We start from the raw sequence: 7,438 nt of genomic DNA on the forward strand, positions 1-7,438 counted from the left end.
GTTTTTTAGGCCAGTTATTAAATTCTCAAGTCAAATTTTAAGCCCAACATTTGAACTAGGGAGTCTCCAATGTCCGTAAGTCTCACTTCTAGTTCATTTGGATTTGGTAGTTCAAAAATTTAAGATTGAAAAATTGAACTAGAAGTGGAATATTGGTGGGATCCCACCTGACACCCTAGCATCCGGGTGTGGAATTTTACAATTCAAAGTTGGAAATTGAGATTATGTTTCTTTGGGATGTTCAAAGTTGAAAATTTTGGATCTCGCCTTTGTGGACGACATAGCATTCCAAACGGCCAATTAGGAAAACCTATATGTCAGATACAAACTAGTGCGGCACCCCATATGTCGGTAAGAAGAATTGTAGTGGCACATTGTCTATTGGTAGAACTCACACCCAGTGGCGAATTGTTTGTCGGCAGGACACAAATCAATGACAATCCATATGTTGATAAATCACGTAACCGCTAGCAAATAGTTTGTCAGTAAGACATAATATGCCGGCGGACTCCCTATTGGTAAACATATTGTCTGTCAGCAAAGACATTAAGGACAGCTGAATTCATCTTGGAACTGAGCCTAACTCAGGTGGTCTGATACCTAATACTACGTTCCGGTGTTGCAGTGCTCGGTTCACCAAGGAAGGTTTGTTCATGTTTTCGGGTTTCATCTTGGATTTTTTTCGACTGAAGGTTTCATCTTGGATTACTAATCAAACAAGTGCATCAGTCAGGCAGGCCGAAAATGGGTTGCTCGCTCTGGAAGATGGCAACAGCATCCGGTGCATCCCTTGGGTCAATTGAAATCCCTTTTTGGAACTTATTCTTCCATCAGGAACCTGGGCGGCCACCTGCAGCTGGAAGGGCCTGATTCTTGCTTCCACAAGTTTGATAGCTGCTTGCGGTACATTATTGACATTCTGCTGCCATGGACTGGCAACATTATCCAGAATAGGACCTTAGATGCTTTGACTATTATCGTATTGCCATCTCAAAAGTTCGCCACCATGGCCACTTGCAATAGGACAACATTTCTGTCGAGGGACCTGTCTGTAATCAGCCACTTGGCTTTGCATTTCCCTGATATATGGCGTGTGGTATTCTGCCATTTGAATGGAATGATGCCCTCATAAAGAGCAGAAAAATTGGAAAGGAAGTATATATGCAAATCTTACAGGAGCCACTTGTCAAACAAAGGATTGGTTTACCAGAATGATACTTCCACGCAGCTCCAATCAGCACACAGTTCCATATCTTGGCCTTCAAGTACAAAAAGTAGCCAAAAATATGCCCCGTCACTTCAGCTATCACTCTCCATGTTATATATATCTGTCTCACTGTAAACCTCTCAAAATTTTCTAAAGTTCTTAAGCCAAAAAATAAATCTAAAACCAAATGCCCCGGAAGGCCAGGATACATAAAAAGAAGAGAGAAAGTAAGAAAAGTATGTTTGGTAATTATGTACTCTCTCCAATCCTAAATTGTTGTCGAAATATTACATGTATCTAGACGCTTCTTAAGAATAGATACATCCATATTTGGACAAATTTGAATCAAGAATTTAGAATCGAGTATTTATGTTTCTAGACTAACTTCATTTGACAACCTTTTTAGTGAATCGAGCGTTTTAGATGGCAAGTTTAGGGTGCGGGTTAGCATTAGAAGCGACGAACCTGCCACACCCTAAATTGACCACGTTTCCACACATTGGTTTCACCCTGAGAACCTAACCTCCTACATCCATTCTTATCCATTGAGAAGAATTTATCTTGCTAAGCTAGCATTTTTCTTGAAAAGGACTGCATGTAATGCCACAGAATATATACATATGGAAGATATATGCATCTCCAAAGGTCAGACCGGCCTGTGCCATACAAATTGCGGAATGGGGAAGAAAATAAGGTCAAGTGGCAAAGCATTGTCTGATCTACAAGGGTCTAGATCTTCTCTTGCCCACATTATAAATACTTGGCGCAGACTGAGCAGGAATGGCAAGCAAGTGAAGAGGGTAGCCTTACATGGAGATAAGGAGCCTACCTCTGTTAGCCAGGAATGGCTTGCCTACGCACACATTTTTCGGTTCATCACAGGGGCAAAACTAACTTGGAGATAGCCCCTAGTATGATGGACGGAGTGTGGCTGCATGGTCAAGCCTTCCTGACTAGGAGAGTGCTCCTCATCCCCCATGCTAGGCTGTCCCTCTTTCTGGAATATCTTCAGCTTCGATCTCTTAGCTCTCCTGTCCGGGTCATGATTTAGATTTTTAGATCAACATGCTATCTACTTTGTTTTTAGCATTCATTGTCTTGTTTGTACAGCTGCTAATGTTGGGGAAAACAAGAAAACCCGGCCTACTTATTTTCCAAATTTTGAGAATTTTCTTTTTGAAAGTTGTTATATTTCATGTTTTTGAAAAGTGAAGTTCAGTCGGTTCAAATCCTAGATTTGAATCTCTACTGATTTTTTGTTTGATTTTGAAAGTTGTGAGCTGGTGGTGTGCTGGTGGAAAATGTTGGTATTGGCATTGTTGTCTTCTCCTTCTTTAAATAGATGGGAATCCATCTATCCTATAGTTTCTTGCTCGCCGGAGAAAGATGGTGGTCTACTACATATAATGGTGTGCATCAACAGAGGCCCAGGGTCTTCTTCCGTTTTGAAAAAAAAAAGTGGATCACAATGTTTCGATACACTGATTCAATTTTGTACTCCATCCGTCCCGAATTAACTGACGTGAATTTATATAGATTCTTATATAAATCCACGTCAGTTAATTTGGGACGGAAGGAGTATATTTTGAGATAAATTTCTATTTTGCTCGGTAGCAGAAGGGTTATATTTTTCCCAAATCAAGACAACTCACTTGATAAAAGAAAGTTCTGGTCATTTAGCTGGTAGATAAAAGGGCTTATATTTTTCCTAAATCAAGATTGATTTTTATCGGCTGTCCAATTTGAATCAAGTTCTTCTTCATAAGCACCTGAATTATCTGAGCCATCAAACCATCGGCACCTGCAGTTGTTCCCGTCTACAGTAGCGCACTCTGCCCTTCTCCCCAAGCTTCAGGCGGACCAAGGCGTCTCTAAAATCTCCCCTCTAGTCCGGTAGTCCCCCGACCGCCGTGCCCTAGAGCTGCCGTCGTCCGCTTCCCCTCTCACCGGCGGACGCATCAATCGCCGCTCCCGTTCTATCTCGAACAATTTTGAGGTATGAGCTTCTCCGCAGATTTTGGGTGTGCCGGTGAACACCCGGCACAGCTTCTAGATCCGCCCCTGGCTGCAAGGGGCGGAGGCGACGAGCTGATTTCCGACTACGTCGATTGCCTCATGTCCCTGGACACCAACGCTCGGTCTGCCCACAACGGCAGCCTCGATCTTGGAGCTCCCCTTGCAGAAGCATCATCATCAGTGTCTGCCTCAGCTGCCGGCACGACGGAGCGGGATGCCGCGGCACCTGCAGCTGCAGAGGATCCTCAAGAGCCATCGCTCGGTATGACATTTGAGTCTGACGAAGCAGCCAAGGCTTTCTACAATGAGTACGCCAGGCGCCTGGGTTTCCCCTTCCGTGTCGGCAGGTCTCGCCGCTCCAAAGGCACAGAGGAGGTCGTCATCATGAAGAGGTTTGTTTGCTCGAGGGAAGGCATGTACAGGAAGAAGCTTCCGTCGTCGTCATCATTGGGGGAGGCTACGAGGAAGCGCGAGAGGATGTCTATGCGGGAAGGTTGCAATGCTATGATGGAGGTGATCAGGGAATCGAACCATTGGGTTGTTTCCAAGCTTGAAAAGGCTCACAACCATAACCTTAGCACCTGTAGCAGAGTTGGGTATCTTCGTGCTAGAGGTTCGCTTGATGCGTCCTCTGATAGGATCGCTATGATGGGCTCAGATGGGGTGCCCTTTATGCGGCAGAATGTGCTTGGGGAAGGCGGGGACGCGCAGGGCCTTCTTGACTATCTGAAGAAGATGCAAGCCAATGACCCTGCATTCTTCCATGCCATACAGGTAGACAAGAATTGCTGTCTGATGAATGTCTTCTGGGCTGACTCTAGAGCTAAAACAGCTTATCAGCATTTCGGTGATGCTGTAACGTTTGACACAACGTACAAGAAGAACAAGTATATGATGCCCTTTGTTACCTTCTCAGGAGTTAATCATCATCTTCAGCCTGTTATGTTTGGATGTGCATTGCTTATGGAAGAGACTGAATGCTCATTTGTTTGGCTATTTGAGACATGGCTAACAGCAATGGGTGGGAAGGCACCATGCTCACTAGTCACCGACCAAAATCGGGCCATGAAAGCTGCAATTGGAAAGGTTTTTCCTCATACCTGTCACCGCTTCTGCAAGTGGCATATTTTGAGTAGAACCAAGCAGAAGTTAGCTCATACATACTCAGAGCATCCTACCCTAAGAGATGAGATAGAAAGTTGTGTTGTTGAGTCTGAAACTATTGCCACATTTGAAAGAACTTGGATGTCAATTCTTGATACTTATGACCTGAGAAAGAATACATGGCTTCAGTCAATATACAATATCCGCCAAAAATGGGTCCCTTTGTACCAGATGGATACATTCTCTGCAGAGATATCGCCAGTGCAGAAATTAGAAACCATGAATGATTTATACAAGAAGTATTTCAGTATGAAGGCAACACTGGAAGTTTTTCTAACTCAAATTGATTTGAGCATGGCGAGCCGTTATGAGGATGAAGCAAAAGCAGATGTGGACACTTTTTTAAATATGGCAACTACAAAAACTGCATCACCAATAGAAAAGCAGGCAGCGCGCACCTACACCAAAGCAATCTTTACTAAATTTCAGGAGGAATTTACAGAGTCTTTAGGGTTTATTATTCAGAAAACTAAAGATGGCTGCATAAGTAAATACAACATCATGAGAGATGAAAATTCATCAGACACATTCTGTGTGACTTATAATGCTTCCAATAAGATGGCTAAATGTAGTTGCAAGTACTTTGAGTTCTCAGGTATTTTGTGCCGTCATATTCTTGGAGTATTCATAATAGTTGATTCACATGTACTTCCACCTGATTACTTTTTGAAGCGTTGGACAAGGAAGGCCAGATATGATGATTTATTAGAAGACAATGGAGGTAACCATCACAAGGATGCTTCTGAGTCCATTACCAGCCGTTACAATGCCCTATGTCCTGATGCCATCAGATGTGCTGAAAAAGGATCTGGATCAGAGGCAGTATACAGAGCAGCAAAAGATATCTTACAGAAGGCGTATGAAGAGATCATTGCTTATGAAAGAGACCCAGGTAGAGTACCACAAAGGGATGTTATAAACATCAACGAGGATGTCACGATAGATGATGCCATGACTGATGACTCTTTGCCAGACTCTGGACGGAAGGTATGCCTAATCTTAAATTTTAATATGAGAATCATATTCTTATCACCGCTGTTGGGCAAAGTTGGTAGTCAGTACTAGCGATGTTACTGTTTTTGGCTTTTTGTTTGGTTGATCAAAATGAGCCGTAGAGTAGTTTATGGCATTATGCTATTTTGTTATTACTAATTCCTGACTGAAATGGATCTAAACAGGAAATGGAACATTTTCAACTTTTTTAGATTAACATAATGTTGCCCACTGAAACTGAATGCTTCCTGAGTTCCAGTTTATTTGTCTTCTGTTTTGTATTGACTGACAATATAAGAATATAAAACATCCTTTCGAATGTATATTGTCCAAACTCTAAAGCTTTCTTATCGGAGGGAAGCTACGCAACAATTATTTATTTTCTTTACCTTTTCAGGTGACTAATCTGCTAGGTCAGTTTCTTGGCTCCTCTTGGTCTCCCTGAATGCGTTTTTTGTTTACTGCTGGTGCTGGAGATTGCAATGCAGTTTGCAACCATGATATTCTGGGATGATTATGATTGAAATACATTTTCTAATTCTAATTGCTAATGGAGAACAGCATATGGCCCTTCCAATATGAAAAGGGCTCGTGGATGGTAAACTCAAATAATTATTAGCACAATACATAGTTGACTTCCATGCTACACAGTTTTTCTCAGAAATGGCGTTATTACTTTTTTTCAGAACGTTATCCGCCTGACTGTATTCAAAACATGCATAGTTTCCTGAGAGATTCAATCACCTCTGAACATAGTCTACTCCTTTTGCTTGGATATGAGTTATGTATGTTGCTGTCTCTACCTGTATGGCTGTACCTACTAAAGGTAAGTAAACTATATTTTTATCGAACTTTGGCTACTTCAGTTATATATCTCGTTTTGGACAATGTTTTACTGCATCGCACAAAGATAGATTCATACTTTGTTTTCTTGTATAAAAGAGAACTGTTGAAATTGGTTAGAAATGGTGTTAGAAATGGGTGGAATATGTTTCAAAGATTGTGATGTGTTTCTGTTAGATGTCAGTCTTTTAAAATATATAGATGCCTTCGTAGGGTTCAGATTTCAGGAGGGAGGGGCAGAAGCAGTTTCCTATTTCTTATGTCCTCCCATCTTCATAAGATGCGGTTCCAATTGCCAACAACAAAAGGAGAGTGGCTTTAGTGTGATGGAATGGTGAACGTGGGTGTATTTATCTTACTATGATGCATTCTAGCAAATCACTGGCCAAAAGGCAGCATTGTTGGCAATATATCTTCTCTGATGAATGATCTTCGATATTGTGAATTTGTGATTCAGCAGCTTTGCAAATTTGCAGCATAACTCTTGTAATGATGGTTGGAGTTTGACCATCACACACTGACTTTTTTTTTTGCATATACTGTTGCACAGATCGCCGAGGCAGCAACGCGGTTTGAATTTGATTTGGAAGAGCCCCTCCGATTGTCAACTTTCTTCATTGTGATCAGTGCACCTATTTCCCATCAGTAGCTGTGGCCTCAACTAGCTGTTCGGAAAATCTAGCAGGAGTGCTAACACAATGATGAGCTGGGTAGATTCAGGACATAGGAGTTCCTTGTGATGGTTACCTCCATTGTCTTCTAATAAATCATCATATCTGGCCTGGGAGAAGGTGCAGAATTAAGCAAGTGATACATAGAAATAGGAGTTCGCTCTTATTTATATGGAGATGTGCTTATGGTAACTCAGTATGGCGTGGCCAAATCTGGACTCTGGAGGTGCATTCTAGGGAGTCCCACTTCTCAGAATGGTTTATTCATCCGGTGGCGCGCGCGCGCACCCACACACGGCTTTTATAGTGTTGAGGCACATCGGAGGGGTCTTGGACGAACGGAGAACAATCGAAACCTTGACCAATTCAGAAACTGTTATGCGAGGTCAGAAGGCAAGGACAGTCAGCTGCATCCAAGAGCTTGTGGACGACCCAACAGCAATATAGGCCTTACCAAACGCAGAAACTGTTACATTAGCACTCAACCCAGCAGATGGTACGGGGGCGTGGGATGATCCTGAGATATATCACAATGGCTCGTTTC

At 42.4% G+C, this 7,438-nt stretch overlaps 1 non-coding gene across 1 annotated transcript; it reads left to right on the plus strand.

Annotated features, from left to right (window-relative positions):
• Nucleotides 1-2,012: 2,012 nt before the first annotated feature.
• Nucleotides 2,013-2,195, plus strand: MIR169J (microRNA MIR169j). Its single transcript, NR_126858.1, has one exon. It is a non-coding gene; the product is annotated as a microRNA MIR169j (primary transcript).
• Nucleotides 2,196-7,438: the final 5,243 nt, after the last annotated feature.

This window comes from Brachypodium distachyon, chromosome 4 (assembly GCF_000005505.3).
Source record: "Brachypodium distachyon strain Bd21 chromosome 4, Brachypodium_distachyon_v3.0, whole genome shotgun sequence".
Classification (NCBI taxonomy): domain Eukaryota; kingdom Viridiplantae; phylum Streptophyta; class Magnoliopsida; order Poales; family Poaceae; genus Brachypodium; species Brachypodium distachyon.